We start from the raw sequence: 17,629 nt of genomic DNA, 5'->3' as shown, positions 1-17,629 counted from the left end.
TAAGGCTACATCGTCTTCGAATTTTACGCTGATCAAGAATTTATATACTTTGTTGGGTTTAAAATTATTACTTCGATGAGTTACAAACGGAATGACGAACTTAATCTACCCTCCATACGATGAAAATGGTCTACGCAGCAAAATGGAGTTTACATAGATAAGTGGACATTCTACTTTCGTATAGCAAGTTTTCATACGATGAGAATCTACTTCAAGAGGATTTATTTCAAGTATATGTAATGGATATGACAGCTTTAATCCAAATTCAGTGGGTTAACCCTCTGTAAACGTATTGTAAAGCAAATAATAGACTTTAATTGCAAATTTTGTGAAAAAAGATTTATATCCTCAAAAATGCATTTAAAACCTTGAAAATACCTTAAACCGACAACTTATATGGGAGCTATGTGCTAAGGTGAGTCAGTATTAAACGACTATTTCCGAAAATGTTTTACTATACTCAAAACCTTAAATGTCAAATTAGAATGTTAGGAAATAAAATTATATGAGTGATTTATCTAAATGAGTACTGATATATACCGTTTTTAATATCAATCATTCTAGGAAGTATATAAAAGTCTGTGCCAATTTTTAATGACAACTAGTCCTTTCTAATTTTTCTGATAACTCAATTTCAGTTTCTCTAAATTCCATTTGTAATAATCCTCGTTAATATACGGGGTTTTCATTTGTTGATCCTCGTTGTTGATGGCCTAAGTGGCGTTCTTTACAAGTTGTACAACATGTCGTTGATTTGTCATCTTCATGTCCGCCAACCCTAACAAACGGTACTTACATTTGAAGTTTTGACCTAATTAATTAAAATATGACCAATTGCCAGCGAAGCATTTGAAACTTCATCTAATTAATGTCACTCCACGTAAAATAGTATGACATTAAAGGCAAAACAACGGTTTATTATGTTTTGTTAAAATTTTATTTTGTATTTAAATGTTCATTGTTTTCTTAAATTAGGTCAAAAAGTGGTCGCAATATTGAAAATTTATTTGTTAATTAAAAATACAGAGAAATAAGAATGGCAATTTTAACGGGGTCATGAGTAGATGGTTAATGATTTTAATTTGTGATTTTGCCAACTTGCTGACATGGTCGAATTAGATAAAGTTTCTGAAAATAATTTTGAAATAAGCATCGGTAAAAAATAATCTAAAGAGGGTATTTTTAAAGTTTTAGTAAGTCTTCAAAGAGAATTCACCAAAATAAAAATCATAAGTTAGTAAACCGTAGACCGTAGATCAATGAATTGCAATACTGTCAAATCATAATTTTGGAAGGTCGATATCAGAGACGAAAAAATCCTCATCAAATTTCAAATTTGCACTGCCTATTAAAAATATGTGCAACAATCTTTCAAAAAAAAAAAAAAAAACAAGTTAAAAAGCAGTAAGTTCGGCAGAGCCGAACTTTGAATACCCTCCACCATTTGAAACGAGTTTGGCAATTAAAAAAAAAAAAAATAATAATAATAAATAAAAAAATCCGTCAAAAATTCTGTTAATATTTTAAAAATACAGAATATAGCCGTAATTTTGGGGTCTATACGACGTGCCTACATAGGCTTTGTTTGTCATAAGCCATTACTATATCAAAATTCGAAACTTGAAATAAACTGTGAATAATGTAGCTAAAATCATAAAAATACCGTATATAGGGAGGTACCGTTATATCGGAGCAATGCGAAGACCTGGACCTGCATAGACAATTTTCTGTTACGGGCTTTAGCATCCATTACGAACTTCAAATACGACATCTCAAACAATTTCGTCGAGTATTGTACCTAAAATCGTCAAAATACCGAATATAGTGAGGTACTGATTTATGGGGCCTATACGAAGACCTGGACGTACATAGACGATTTTCTGTCACAGACTGTAGTTCCCATTACGAACTATAAATACGTAATTTGAAACTACTCCGGTGAATAGTAAACCTAAAATCGTTAAAATACCGAATAATGGGAGGTACAGTTATAAGGGGGCTATATGAAAACGTGGACCTACATGGTCCATTCACGAACTTAACCTGCCTACTGGCAAAATAAACATATGTGCAAAATTTTAGCCTTCTATCTCAATTCGTTCGAAAGATAGCGTGATTACAACAGACAGACGGACATCGCTAAATCGACTTAGAATTTTATGCTGATGGGTCTGACATGAGTATTTCGAGAAGATACAAACGGAATGACTAAGTTAATATACCCTAAAAAAATGGTAAGGAAAAATCAAAAGTCGGGCGGGGCCGACTATATTATACCCTACAGCACTATGCATATTTTGTAACAAAAGAATTTATTTCAAGCGGATCATACCATCTACCAACATTTGGTATTAGAGCAGTTTTGAACTAATATATGGCAGGCATATCCGATTCTGAATCGACTTTCACTTAATTTGACGGAGACATTTTAATCTTTTATACCAAATAAAAAATATAGAGTGCAAAGGATTATATTAAAAAATATATATCGGATCCGAGTTCCGCAAAATGGAAACGTACGTCTCGAGATTCACTCCAGTTAGGGTGATATTAGCCATTATTTGCACAATAAACCTGAAATCGGATTGAGGATATATATGGGAGCTATATCCAAATCTTAGCCGTTCTCGATAAAATTTGGTAAAGGTATTTCTGAGCTCTACAATGTGAGTGACATAAACACCAAATCGGATGAAACATATATATGGGAGCTTTAGCTATATCTAAGCCGATTTTCTCCAAATTTGATGTACTTGCCTCTACACTGAATTCAGTCGGATGTGTAACTATTTACGAATTTTTGGCAGATATTGGCCATTTGGTGCTCAGTTAACCCGAAATCGGTTAAAGATATATATGGGAGCTATATCTGAACCGATCTGTCGGATGTGCCAAAATTCAGGTCATTTGGACAGATATTGGACATTTGGTACACAATTAACCTGATATTTGTTGAAGATATATATGGGAGCTATATCCAAATCTGAACCGAATTAGAATTTGACAGTGGTATTTCTGGGCTTTACCTGATGTCCGGTACCAAATATCATTCTTGTGGAGTGCATATTACGCATGTGAGGTACTTAAACCCCCAAATCGGATGAAACATATATATGGGAGCCATAGCTATAACTGAACCGATATTCTCCAAATTTGATGTACTTGCTTCTAGACTGAATTCGGTCGAATGTGCCAAAATTCTGGTCATTTGGACTTATATTGGCCATTTGGGGCACAATCGGTTGAAGATGGGCCGCTATATCTAAATCTGATCCGATTATCACCAATTTCAATGGGATTCGTCCTTGAGCCAAACAAATATTGTTGGCAAATTTTCATCTCAAGCGGATAATAAATGCGACCTGCATTCACAAGAATACATAGACGAACGGCGGATGACATGCGTAAATCAATGAAGATTCTCAAAAGTACAAACAAATGCACAAAGACATAATACCCTTACCACTATGTGGTGTAGGGTATAAAAAAACACCATTCGGCCATCTGGGATTTATATCAGCTTAATATGAAAATGAATCGATTGACTAAAAACACGTTCTTTCATCACAATACCCGTACACCCGCTCACAGGCCTTTCCTTAATCGAAATGTTGTTGAAGATAAATCTTTTAATTTGTTGTTAACACACACAGAGACACAGAGATATAACCAGCTTTTGTTCACCACGCCACTGCAAACTCAACCCACCTCGCTCATAGGAAGAAAATGTCGCACCGAACTTCATAAATTATCCACTGAACCAATTTACACAAATTAAGAACTTCCGCTTTGTCGCCTTTTTCCATTAGGGCTTTTAACCAAAAAGGTATGAGGGTGTGTGTGTGCTCGAGTATTGGGGGAACTTCGGCTTTTTCTCTTTATCTGTCAGCTTTGTAAAAAAAAGAAATATGGCTAATTTACATAAACAAGAAAATAGACAAAAAAAAAAAAAAAAAAAAACAACATACAGCACTAGCTATATGCACTTTAATCTACAAAAAAAAAAAAAAAAAAAACAAGCGTTAACACCCGACAACAATCTCAAATAACCTGCATTCATTCATTTATCGACAAAACAAAAGCTTTACCATATGCTAAGAGACAAGTTTAAATTTTGTAAAGCTAAGAAATCTATAAATCTGGTCGGATGTCTATCGTGGGAGAACAAATGAGCAAACCACTTAGAAGACACATTTTTGTTTAAAATACCCATGAATCAAATGTGTTCTTTAGATTACGCTGTGCAACGCAAAAAAAATAATTTCAGAAATACAGGGTGAGATGAAAAAACTGTAACCAATTTCAGACTGCTGTCATTTCTAAACCACTCGTCCGACATCTGTTAAAATTATTCCAGTGACAGCTCATTATATTGTTTACAAGCGTACAAAAAATTGTTGGTGAGAATTTTCCAAAAAAAAAGTTATTCGTGATGGAATTCAAGCGTGACAGTGTGATTTCTTTATATTTGGCTGGAAAACCACAAGTGCCTATCGTTAGAGCACTCCAGCATTTAAATGTGAATAATTATTTTGTGTCTCGTACCATCGCTCGTTAACGTGATACTGGTAGCGTAGCCCGACGTCAAGGAACTGGACGGAAGAAAACAGCAACATCAGCAGAAATGGTTCGAAAAGTAGAGAAGGGACTTGATCGAAACCCGCGTCGCAGTGGCCGAAAAATGGCTCGTGAGCTGAACATATCACAATATTCCATTCGGCAAATATTAAAAAATGAACTCGGTGTAAAGCCATTGAAATTCCAAAGAGTGCAGAAACGTACGCCGCAACAGAAAGAGAATAGACTCAAAAGATCTAAAGAGTTGCTTCGCTTTTCCGAAAGCGGTGAACTGCCGAATTTGGTTTTCTCCGCTCCCATGAGAAAACATTCGTTGTGCAGCAGAGGTCAGCTGAAAATGAGCACCTTCGGTTGGCCACAAGAACTCAAGCGCCATTAGCGCCATAAGAGCCGCTGGTCGCTCTCCGCTCGTATTAATCGACCGTGGCATCAGAATAAATTCCGAATATTATCGCGAAAATATTCTGGAGGGTGTATTAAGGTCTTGGGCACGCAAAATATTCGGCCGCAGACCTTGGACATTCCCACAGGACTCAGCACCATCGCACTCAGAACGAGCCACCCATGAATGGTTACAAAATGAGGTTCCTCGCTTCATTTCCAGCGCTCGATGGCCACCAAAATCTCCGCATACCAATCCGTTGGACTATTGTGTCTGGAGTATTTTGGAAAGCCAGGATGGCACTAAAAAATACCAAAGTGTCGATCACCTCAAGCAAGCGCTTCGCCGAGAATGGACCAAAATACCACAGAGCAACATTCGGGCAGCGTGTGACTGTTTCATTGGCCGTTTGAAGGCCATAATTCGTGCCAAAGGTGACCAATTCGAACAAATCTAAACTCATTCTAAAATTTGATGTTATTTCCGACATTTTTTGCTTTCATTCAATAAAATTAAAAAAAAATGTAAAAAAATATGGCGTTTAACCCTGTAGTCCAGCTGATTATGAAATCAGAGTCAAAAATTTAAGTTTTAAAGGAGGGGGAACTAGCACCTTTTTATACCCTACACCACAAGGTGGTCAGGGTATTATGTCTTTGTGCATTTGTTTGTAACAGGCAAAAGGAAACGAGATAGACTCATAGTTCCTTTTGATGATCTGCATAGAATCACATTCTGAGTCGATTTATGGACATGCGTCCGGCCGTCCGTCCGTCTGTCCATGTATTTTTGTAAACAAAGTACAGTTCGCATTTATTGCCCTATCCAGATGAAATTTTGCACAAATCAATTGTTTGGCCCAAGGACGAACCCTATTGAAATATATATCTTCGTCCGATTTGCCTTTTATTGTGCACCAAACGTGTAATATCAGTCCGAATAGTATGGAATTTTGCACATACAACCAAATTAGGCCTGAAAATAAGTATGCCAAATTTGATCGAAATCGGTTCAGATATAGCTATAGCTCCCATACATATTGTTCATCCGATTTGTTATTTTTGTCCTCCGCAGCAGTAATATGCACTCTGTAACAACAATATTTGGGGAAATATATATAAAATACAGCTCAGAAATATATTTGCTAAATTTTATCGAGATCGGTTCAGATTTGGATATAGCTCCCGTATGTAACTTCGTCCGATTTACCTTTGATTGTGCACCAAACGTCTAATATTTGCCCAAATGGGATGAAATTTGGCACTTACGACCGAATTGAGTCTAGAAGCATGTCAAATTTAGTGAAGATCGGTTCAGATATAGCTATAGCTCCCATATATATTGTTCATCCGATTTGTCATATTTGTTACCCACAGCCGTAATATACACTCCGTAACAACGATATTCAGGGAAATATATCAAATACAGCTCAGAAATATCTTTGCCAAATTTTATCGAGATCGGTTCCGATTTGGATATAGCTCCCATATATATCTTTATCCGATTTCAAATTAATTGTGCACCAAATGGGCAATACAAGTCCGAATTGAAAAGATACAAATGCTTCGGCATATTTAGTCCTTTGAACTTTAAATTATAGTTATAATCATAGCGTGTATGATTGAATTCTCCCATAAAAACTTTTAATTGTTATGCACAGCTCTGCTAAATTAGCAAAGTGGTGTAGGATATCATAAAGTCGGCCCCGTCCGACATTAAGACTTTCTTTACTGGTTTAAAAGCTATGAATATTTCAAATCACGAAAAAATGTTCATAGTTTAAGCATTATTTTCTGCACAAATTAGCTTGAGAGATAATTCGAACACTTAATACTGAAAAAAAGTTGGAGAAATGTTTATCTAGCACTTTTATCTTTTACGAATTAACCCAACTTTTTTTTAAACAACACAGACTATCTCCCTTACTTACCTAACCCCATACACACTAACTAGAAAAGGGCAAAATCTGTGCAATTATGGATTACGACACCTTTTTTTAAGCTCCGGGCTGCCAGCCGTTCCATTAAAATCCCTTTATCTTTTTTTGGTATCAACGACGATGACGAGGAAAGCAACACCACCAAAGAAAAGCAATGAAGTTTCATTCCCAAGGGAAACAACACTTCTCCGCACAACAACAACAACAACAATTATTATTGGGATGTTTTTGTAGCAAAGACAGTGAGTGTATGGGTTAAAAGGAGATTTACTGAAAGAGAGTGAGGAAGCTGTAGCTATAACGCCATTAGATTGGTTACACACATCCATATCCCTGTTTAAAAAGGGGGATGAGGAGACACTGCTGGATGGTGGTTGTATATCCTGGGTGGTTGTATCAACCGCCCATCCTCGCAGCTTTATCATCACAACAACAACATTTGCCAACATTAACAGCTTTAGTCGTTTGGCAAAAAGGTCGGTGGCAAAGTATTTTTGTGCATTTGTATGCACGAAGTATCATTTGTGGGCAATTAGCAAACAAGTGTGAAATTCCCTTTTTTGCCAAACGTTTCCAAAGAAAATGTAGAGAGCTGGCTGGCTGTTTGTGTCCTGCGTCCTTCCATTTGGGGTTGCTGTTGTAGCAATTTTGTGTTATATACACACAGTTCAGCCTAAATAAGGTAGGTATATAAAAAAGTATGTATATGCTAAGGGTTTGAGTTTGAGAAAATTAGTCGATTTTTTGTGTTAAGACATCGGAGATGGGTAGCTATTTATATCTAGGGCTCTTAAAATGTCAGGATTGTCACTTGAAAACTGGAAAAAAATGGGGAGTAAGATATTTATATAATTGTAGGGAAGAGGTATTGTAGTACTGGTGCTTAGGAGTATTTAAAATATTGTTTCGCATAGAGCAAAAAATGGTGTAAGCCCTTAGCGAAATAAAAGACAAAAGCAGGTTCTAACAGCGAATAGGCATTGAGAGTTTGTAACGGTTTTTCATCGGCATTGCGAGCAACCATACCACCGTGGCATAATTTATTCTTATTTTGTTCAGACTCCTCTACAATCGATGGACTCAATATTGACGGCTGTTGGGTTAACTTCTTCAGTCATAGAATCGAAGCTTTATTCGAACAAATGAACATTGATACTTTACACCGCGGTTGTTTTGGCTTCACCTTGAGTATCATGTCTTGGCAAGAGTATCATGTTTTTGTGCATTTGTTTGTAACATGGAGAAGGAAACGAGGTAGACCCATAGTTCCTTTTGGTGGTCAGCATAGAATCACATTTTCAGACGATTTATGCATGTCCGCCCGTCCGTCTGTCCATGTATTTTTATAAACAAAATTAAGGTCGCATTTATTATTCGATTGAGATGAAATTTTCCAAATAACCTTTGTATGGCTCAAAGACGAAACCTACCGAAATTTCACCAATTTCTGTCCAAATTTAGATATGGCTCCCACGACCGATTTCAGGTTTGTGTGGCCCAAATGATTAATATCAATCCAAATGTAGTGAATTTTGACATTTCCTACCGGATTCAGCCAACAAGTATGTACTTCAAATTTGGTGAAAATCGGTTCAGATATAACTATAGCCCCCATATGTATGTTTCATCCGATTTTAGGATTCTTGTGCACCAAATGGTTAATATCAGTCCAAATGGTGTGCATTTTGGCACTTCCGACCGATTTTAGTACTTTAGTAAATTTTTAGTACTTTAGTAAATTTTATGAAAATCCGTTCAGATATAGCTATAGCTCCCATATATATGTTTCATCCGATTTGGTGTTTAAATCTCCAACTTTCGGAATATGCACTTAATTTGTAATCACTCTATAGGTCGCAATTATGGCTTAATCCTCACAAAATGAAAATGGAGGTGGGGTTAGCATCAGAACAGAAAACTATTGTTTTTGGAGATGATCGCAAAATATTTAAGGGTTGGAATGGACCAAAAACAGAAAAAAAGTTGATTTTTCTGTTGCTCTACAGACCACAATTATAGACCAATCTACGCGGAATTTTGCATGGAGTTAGAGTTTAGGGCTTGGCAGATGGATGGTCATCGGACCATATTTAACGGGTAAAATAGACCATAACTTTTATGTCAACAAAATACGAAAATGTCCACTGAACTGCGAATATTTGATATCCTCACACGAAAATGTCACTTTTGACCGTTACATTGATGCTCATATCCAAGATCTCGCGTATATAGCAAAATATATACAATCTCATATATCAGAGAAGGGAATATTAGTAAGACCGCTTATAAGCAAAGAACCGCTGGACTGATTTTCACAATTCTCATCAATTCGGAATGGTCTTTTGCCAGAAAAGGATAAAATAAAATATAAAATATGCCAATAAAAAAGTGAATATTTTTTGTGACATTTTTATACCCTCCACCATACATAGTATGGATGGTATATTAAGTTTGTCATTCCGTTTGTAAAACCTCAAAATATACATTTTAGACTCCAAAAAGTATATATATTCTTGATCAGCATGAAATTCTATGTCTCTTTTAGCGATGTCCGTCCGTCTGTGGAAATCACTCAAGCTTCCGAACAATGAAGACAGATAAAATTTTACTCAAATGTATATTATGTCTGCAGGACTTTTGGTATTGAAAATGGGCCATGTAGGTCCACGTTTTGGTATAGTCCCCATATAACGGTACCTCACGATATTGGGTATTTGGCAGATTTTAGCGACATTATTCACCGGAATTGTTTCAAATTTCGTATTTGAAGATCTCTATGGGTACCACAGCCTATGACAGAAAATTGCATATGCAGATCCAGGTCTTCATATAGCCCCCATATAACAGTACCTTCATATGTGCGGTATTTTGATGATTTTAGCAACATAATTCACTGGAAATGTATAAAATTTGGTATTTGAAGTTCGAAATGGATACTACAGCCTATGACAAAAATTTGTCTGTGCGGGTTCATGTCTTCGTATAGCCCCCATATAACATTACCCCCCGATATTTGGTATTTTGATGATTTTAGCGACATAATTCACTGGAAATGTATAAAATTTGGTATTTGAAGTTCGAAATGGACACTACAGCCTATGACAGAAAATTGTCTGTGCGGATCCACGTCTTCGTATAGCCCACATATAACGGAATCTCCGATATTCGGTATTTTGATGATTTTAGCGACATTATTTACCGCAATTATTTCAAATTTAGTATTTGAAGTTCGTAATATATGCTACAGCCTGTGACAGAAAATTGTCTGTGCGGATCCACGTTTTATAACCCCCATGGTACCTCCCTATATTCGGTATTTTAATGATTTTAGCTACATTATAAACAGATTTTTTTTTTCAAATTTTGCATTTGAATATTGTAATAGCTTGTGGCAAAAGTTGTCTATGTCCACAACGTCGTATAGACCCTAATATACGGGTACATTCGGCATTTTTAAGATTTTAACAGAATTTTTAACGGATTTTATTTTTTTGAAAATTGTTGAATTTGTACCAAATGGTGGAGGGTTTTCAAAGTTCGGCCTGACCGAACTTACAGCTTTTTTACTTTTTTTTTTTTGAAAATGTTGAACATTTGTGTGGATGATATCAGATGGAGTGACCCGATATTGCCCATCTCCGAATTCTACATAAGTACTGTAAAAATGCTACGATGTACCAAGTTTAAACGAAATTTGCAAGAAAATTATTGTGTGCACGGACAAACGGGCGGCCATGGCTATATTGACTAAAACGGAATACGTCCAAAGTGATCTAGAGTCTAAAAACCATTATTTCGATGAAGCACATTTTCGCTATTTCAAATTATATATACCGTCTGTAGCTATGCGAAAGAGAGCATACAAGTTCAGAGTTACATTTCTTCGCTATTTCTAAGGGTAAAATATTAAAGCACTTAATATTTTTTAATACTCAAAATCAAACATCAGATTTCAACTCCATTTCTTTTGCTAGGGTCAACATTTAGCAAGTCAGGCTTTTAATGTGAACGAGTATAGAGATAATGGGAAGGATTTGAAATAGGTTTCCCTGACATTGCAAGCCATGCATCTTTCAGATCGCCAACATTCACCGACTCCGGGTATACACAAAGAATCCGATTTCAGCTCTAATAGAAAAATTTTACCTCGATCCAATTTTTTACTAATTAAAATTAAATCAAACCTAAAACATTTAAAAGGCATAACAAAAATTAACCTTTTTTCGTTTTCCCCTTCAAAAGTTTCCCCCCATTCGAAAAGGTAACAATAGTTAATTATATCATTTGTAATTATGTTTTTATTTCAACATTTTCGTAATAACATCTTCGAAGACTACCCAACGGCTTCAATCAGTTGTCATGTTTGCTTTTGGTGTAGTTGTTGTTGTTGATTAGGTAGCTATTTCAAGTTTTCAGATTAACCTCCCTACTTAATTAACACGTTAAAGTATCATTAACGACGAAGAAAAGTTCATTAATTATAACCACTTCCAGTTGGTGCCATTTGGTTCAGTTACAGAATACAAAACTTCAAAAAAAAGAGATGAAAACAACAACAGTAATTAGGAAAGTTTCCTCAAACCTAACGCTAAGCCAAAAATAAAAAAAACTATGGCGTACAGGAAACGGAAGTCTGGGAAAATTTTCGGTTTCATCTTACAAAATAGCGCTTAAATCTTTGGCCCGAAAAACAAAGACAATGTCGAACGTACGAAAATATCATTACCAATACCATTGTCAGGCGAAAAGCAAAATAGAGGAAACTTCAAGAGAAAAAAAATCGACTTGTTTGTATTTCAATTAAGCCATTTTGAAAAGAAAAGAGGGAAAAACAAACACCACGAAGAAACGAGCGAACGAACGACATACAATCAACTCTTTCTCTCGTTTGGCCCAGGTTCCGTCAGTTTGGTTTTTGGGCGTCAGAAGAAATGAATGCCAACGCATTTAAACTCGGTAATAAAACATATAAATGTGTGTTTATAAGACCATGGAAACCCCTCTTCCATCTCCTCCCCTTTTGACAAAAAGGCAGACGAAACCCATCCCCACGAAACACCCAAAACACCAAAGTCTAAAAATAAAACAAACAACAATAAAAATGCACGACGCAAAGTTACGAAAAATGCTTTTGACATCGATATCGAAGAGTTTAAAGTCGCTTGAGTAGGTACGTGAAAACAACAACAACAACGATCTGAGCTCCCTTCACTTACAATTTATTTCGCATAATGTAAAATACCTACACATACAAACAAAAACATCTACCCCAAACCAAACGAAAAAGGGCCTTCGAAACAAAAAACCTCTGAGAGATGTGATGATGGGTCATCACACACACAAAGATAGAGAAAGAGAGAGAGGATAACAACAACTACGCCATCTCGCATCAATGGCCCAACAACATTGGCAGTTGTTTGTTTGTGCAACTTCATCAAAACCATCATTATTTAACTGGCGTCAATTTACTGTTTAAATGTCAAACAAAAAAGTGTTAAAAGCCGAAAAAATAACAAAAGAAATCTCTACCTACCAACCTACCCAACCAACGATTCTCTTTTGAAAAAGTAAAACAACAATTTCGTTGTTGTAACAGCCAGCATCATTGCGTTAAAACTCCCATTCGTTTACCTTACACAGAAACAACAATGGGTGCGAAAGAGACAAACAACTCTCAATGAGAATCATGATGAGTAGAAGCAAAAACCCGTTAGACCAGATGAAGAGGCGTGGCTTGGCATTGTTGTTGATGCAGAGGATGCTGTTTGTGGGTAATAAGAAAAAAAAAACAACTGCTACAATCTCTTTGCAATTAAAAAAAATCTCACAGAGAGAGAGAGAGAGAGTTTAAATGAGAAACTTATTCCCCTTGAAAGTGTATGGTGTGTTTTTTTTTGGTGGTTTATTTTCATTTTCTTACCTTTATTGTGGTAGACTTCCCCTTTATTTGCTATAAAATGGTGAGTTGAGTTCTTTGTTTGTTTCTCAATTCCACCACACTGCCCCTGTATTGTTGGAGTTGAATTAAATACACTTTTCTTATGGCAGTTTTTTTGGTTTTCGTGACAAAATGGCTGTTATGTGGTGGATAGCTATATTGTCGTACATTGTGTACATGCAAGATGTTATTTTCTATTTTTTACCATGTTCACCGTCCTTAGCGTTTATATTTGACCTTCAACATGACCTAAATTGCTGTAATTTTGATTAAAGAAAATATAAACTATTTAATTACCAAACGAGTAAAATAAGAATATTATGGAATAACTTTGAAGGTGTGTACTTGGGTATTCCTGCCTGTAAGGAATACAAATAACGTGAATTGTAAAATACATTTTTGTGAAAACTAAAGCGTTTTAATAACGAGTCAAATTAGTTTATATTCCATCGGATATTATGGTTATGATAATTGTTTGAAATGTTCTTATATTGACAATTTTTTTTGTAAAATTAGCTAAGCTTTTTTTGGAAGCTGTAGGGATACATTTATTAGCCATCTTGTACGAATGAGAAAAAGCCTGTTGTTTGGAAAACAAGTGAGCAAAGGCTACTGTCGGGTGAGGTAGGTAGATCTGAAACCTATGTGATTAAATATAAAAATTTGAAATTTACATTTTGTCATTGTGGGCGAAACAAGGCATGTTCTTGGATACGTTAAATTTAAAATACTCCTAACATTTTTAAAGTTAACAACTTGCTACAAAACTTCTAGTACAAGAATATGTGTGTAAAACATTTAAATATTTATTGAAAAATATAACAGATTTTCCTAAAGGCGAATAACTTCCATTTAAACATAATAAGTAACCGGAAATTGAAAAAATATGGTTAATCTATAATCTAAAATATTTTTTAAATAACAAATACAATGATTTTATAGTGCTTATTCATTATTTAGTACATTCAAATATATTCAAGTATAGAAGATCTGTCGACTGTAGCTGTCCTAAAGTCGTTCGGTTTGACATATTGAAAAAAGCGAAATATTAATATTAAATATTAATTATTAAATATTTAATTTTCCTACACCAGAAGGTCAGGGTATTATGTCTTTGTGCTTTTGTTTGTAACAGGCAAAAGGAAACGAGATCGACCCGTTTGATGATCTGCATTGAATCACATTCTGAGTCGATTTATGCATGTTCGTCCGTCTGTCTGTCCATGTATTTTTGTAAACAAAGTACAGGTCGCATTTATTGCCCGCTCCAGAAAAAAATTTGCACAAGTCATTTGTTTGACCCAAGAACGAGCCCTATTTAAATTGAAGACAATTGGTCACAATTTAGATGTAGCTCCTATACATATCTTCGTCCGATTTATTGTGCCCCAAACGTGTAATATAACTCAAATAATATGGAATTTTGCATAGACGACCAAATTAAGCCTAGAAATAAGTATACCAAATTTGATCGAAATCCGTTCAGGTACAGCTATATCTCCCATATATATTTTTCATCCGATTTGACATTTTTGTCCTACGCAGCTGTAATATGCACTCTTTTACAACGATATTTGGGCAAAAATATCAAATACAGCAGAGAAATACCTTTCCCAAATTTTATCGACCTCGGTTCAAATTTGGATATATTTCCCATATATAACTTCGTCCGACTTACCTTTTATTATGCACCAAATCTGTAATATTAGCCCAAATTTGATGGAATTCGGTACTTACGACCAAATTGAGCCTAGAAAGAAGTATGTCAAATTTGATTTCAGATATAGCTAGAGCTCCCTTCATATGTAGACATGAGTTTTAACTTAGCTTCATAAAAAATAGTCAAAGAGCGAACACCATCACACGATATAGGCAGTCAATTAAACGATCTCGAACGTAAAGTAAACCGATCATCGAACTCACTTTTCAATAAGTCCATTAGAGAATCTCATCTTATGGGAGCGCTCAAAATTTCACAGTAACGTTGCGATTCGCAGCATATTTGAGGAAGTGCGGTCCAATGATACACCAAACTGTGACTTTTTCTGGATGCATTCGTAGCTTCTGGCTGATCTTTACCAAAAAAATTTGACAAATTTGCTTATTTACATACTCATTGAGCCAAGAAATGAGCTTCGTCCTTCAATGGAAAAAAAGCGCAATGAATTTTCTTAACAGAATAGGCATTTTGATAATAAAATTATATGATCTACAAATTTCAATGGACAACAACCACTCCACCGGTTTTAATCAGGGCTAATTAAAAATGGACGTCTTAACACTGGCAACCATGGTCACGCTGCTACGATACCATAAAAAATTGCCGATGTCGAGCGACTTTAATGGATGCAATAAAAGTCTCTTATGCGAAAAATACAATTTCGAATCGAATTTTAATTTTTCAGAAAAAAAAATTATAAATGATTTAGAAGGGTTTGTTTAAGTGAATCTGAAAAATAACAGAATCTTCTGACAAACATCCCCACCAACTCACCGGTTCATTTCTCGAAATAATGTTGTCTTTAAAATGTGGAATACATCGGTCCACCCTTCTCGCACCTACTCCAAAAAAAAAAAAAAAAAAAAATCATCACTACAAAAATAAATAAATAAATAAATAAAATAAAATAAAAAAATAGATGCAACTCTTTTAAATAAAGTGGATGAAGTAGTCGATATAGTTTAAAACTGCCACACCGCATTTTTTATTTTCTGTCAGACTTAGATTTGATGCGAAATGGTAAATATTTTGGCCCACTCCTTCGGTACCACCCTAATAAAGGGCCAACATTTTGAACAATCATAACAGAAGTCAAGATATATTTTAATAAACGGGTATAGGCTAAGGGAATACATCTGTCGGCAAAAACGACAAATACGGGGTTGTGAGCTCCTGAGCACATTTTATATTAATTGTGAGATATACATTTTTAATAAATTTCTAAACAAAATATACAATTTTCTAAAGATATGTTTTTTTTAATATTCTGGAAGTTCCGATCTGCTCAAGAACTTCTTTTGCTTATTGTGATCTTTTTTTTTGTCATATTTTAAACTTCTTTAAGTTAGGTATGAGAACGAGAGAGCGATATTGTACATCTCCGAACTCAATTATAGTTAGCACGGATGTGTTTCCAATATGTAAGAAACATCCTTGCATAAAACTCTCTATATAGGTCTAGGTTTTGGTATAGTCCCCATATAATTGTTATTTTGATCATTTGAGTCACGATTTTCACCGGAAATATTTCAAATTTGGAATTTGAAATTCCTTTGTACAGCACTCATATAACGGTTTCAAGTTTCTTATTTGAATATACTAATGGCCTAAAAATTAAATATACTCCTATATTCGCGAGATTTTAGCAGTTTTTTTCGACGGACTGAAAATTTGCAAAATCCCCCTAAATGGTGTAGGGTATTCAAAGCTCGGTTCGGCAGAGTTTACTGCTTTTTCACTTGTGTTTATAACCTTCACCATGGTATGGAGGGTGTATTAAGTTTGTCATTCCGTTTGTAACACCTCATACATTTTAGACCCCACAAAGTATATATATATTCTTGATCAGCATAAAATTCTATGTCGATTTAGCAACGTCCGTCCGTCTGTGGAAATCACTCTAGCTTCCGAACGAAATGAAGTAGGTTGATAAAATTTTACTCAAATGTTCTGCAGACCACTTTTGGTATTGAAAATGGGTGATGTGGGTCCATGTTTTGGTATAGCCCCCATAAGTACCTCTTTCTTTTTGGTATTTTGGCGATTTAAGCGACATTTTTCACCGGAATTGTTTCAAATTTGGTATGTCAAGTTCGTAATGGGTACTACAGCCTATGACAAACAATTGTCTGTGCAGGTCCACGCCTTCGTATAGCCCCTGAATATCGGTACATTCCTATATTCGGTATTTTGATGATTTTAGCTACATTATTCACCGCAATTGTTGCATATTTCGTATTTGATCGTTGTAATGGGTACTACAGCCTGTGGCAGCAAATTGCCTTTGCAGGTACACGTCTTCGTATAGACCCCAAAATAACGGTAACTCCCTATATTCGGTAATTTTAAGAATTTAATAAATTTTTTAGTGGATTATAAGTTTTATTTGTATTATTATAATTTTTTTTTAAATTAACAAATTTGTTCCAAACGTTGGAGGGTATTCAACGTTAGGCCCACAAAACTTATTTCTTTTTCATTTGTTCTTTCCATAAAATTTGTACAAATGTTTTCATTCAAAAAAGTAGATGTATATTCTTTTGTGACTTCGTTTTGGAAAAATTCCGTGATAACCTGTTTATAATTCCGATTCAGAGATGTATTTTAATAATCTCTGGAAGATATAGTGTTAGGTCTTACAAAATTGCAAAAAAAAAAAAAAAACAAATAAATACATAAAATAAAGATATAGAGCTTTCTACCACTTTTACTTATTCTTCTAGCAATGTGAACAGTTTTCAAATTCCAATACAAAATTGTTGGACCCACAACATTGTTCACTTGACATACCTATTCAAAGTTAATATCTTTCATACTTGTATTACTACTTTAGCATTTTCATCCCCTTAAAAATCATTAGTAGAAATTGTATTCGAAAGGAGTTTCTTGGTTTCAATTATAATTTAATAATCAATAATTTCCTTTAATTGGTAAAATATTAATGACTATAACGTATAAGAGATAATATTTCAATTACTTTTAGTATTATTAACTAATTCATGAGCCCCAATAATGTTGTGAATAATTTGTCTTTTATTCATTGTAAAATCCACAGGCAGAATAAAAAACAAA

This window comes from Musca domestica, unplaced genomic scaffold (assembly GCF_030504385.1).
Source record: "Musca domestica strain aabys unplaced genomic scaffold, Musca_domestica.polishedcontigs.V.1.1 14, whole genome shotgun sequence".
Classification (NCBI taxonomy): Eukaryota; Metazoa; Arthropoda; class Insecta; order Diptera; family Muscidae; genus Musca; species Musca domestica.
This window is presented reverse-complemented; position numbering follows the sequence as displayed.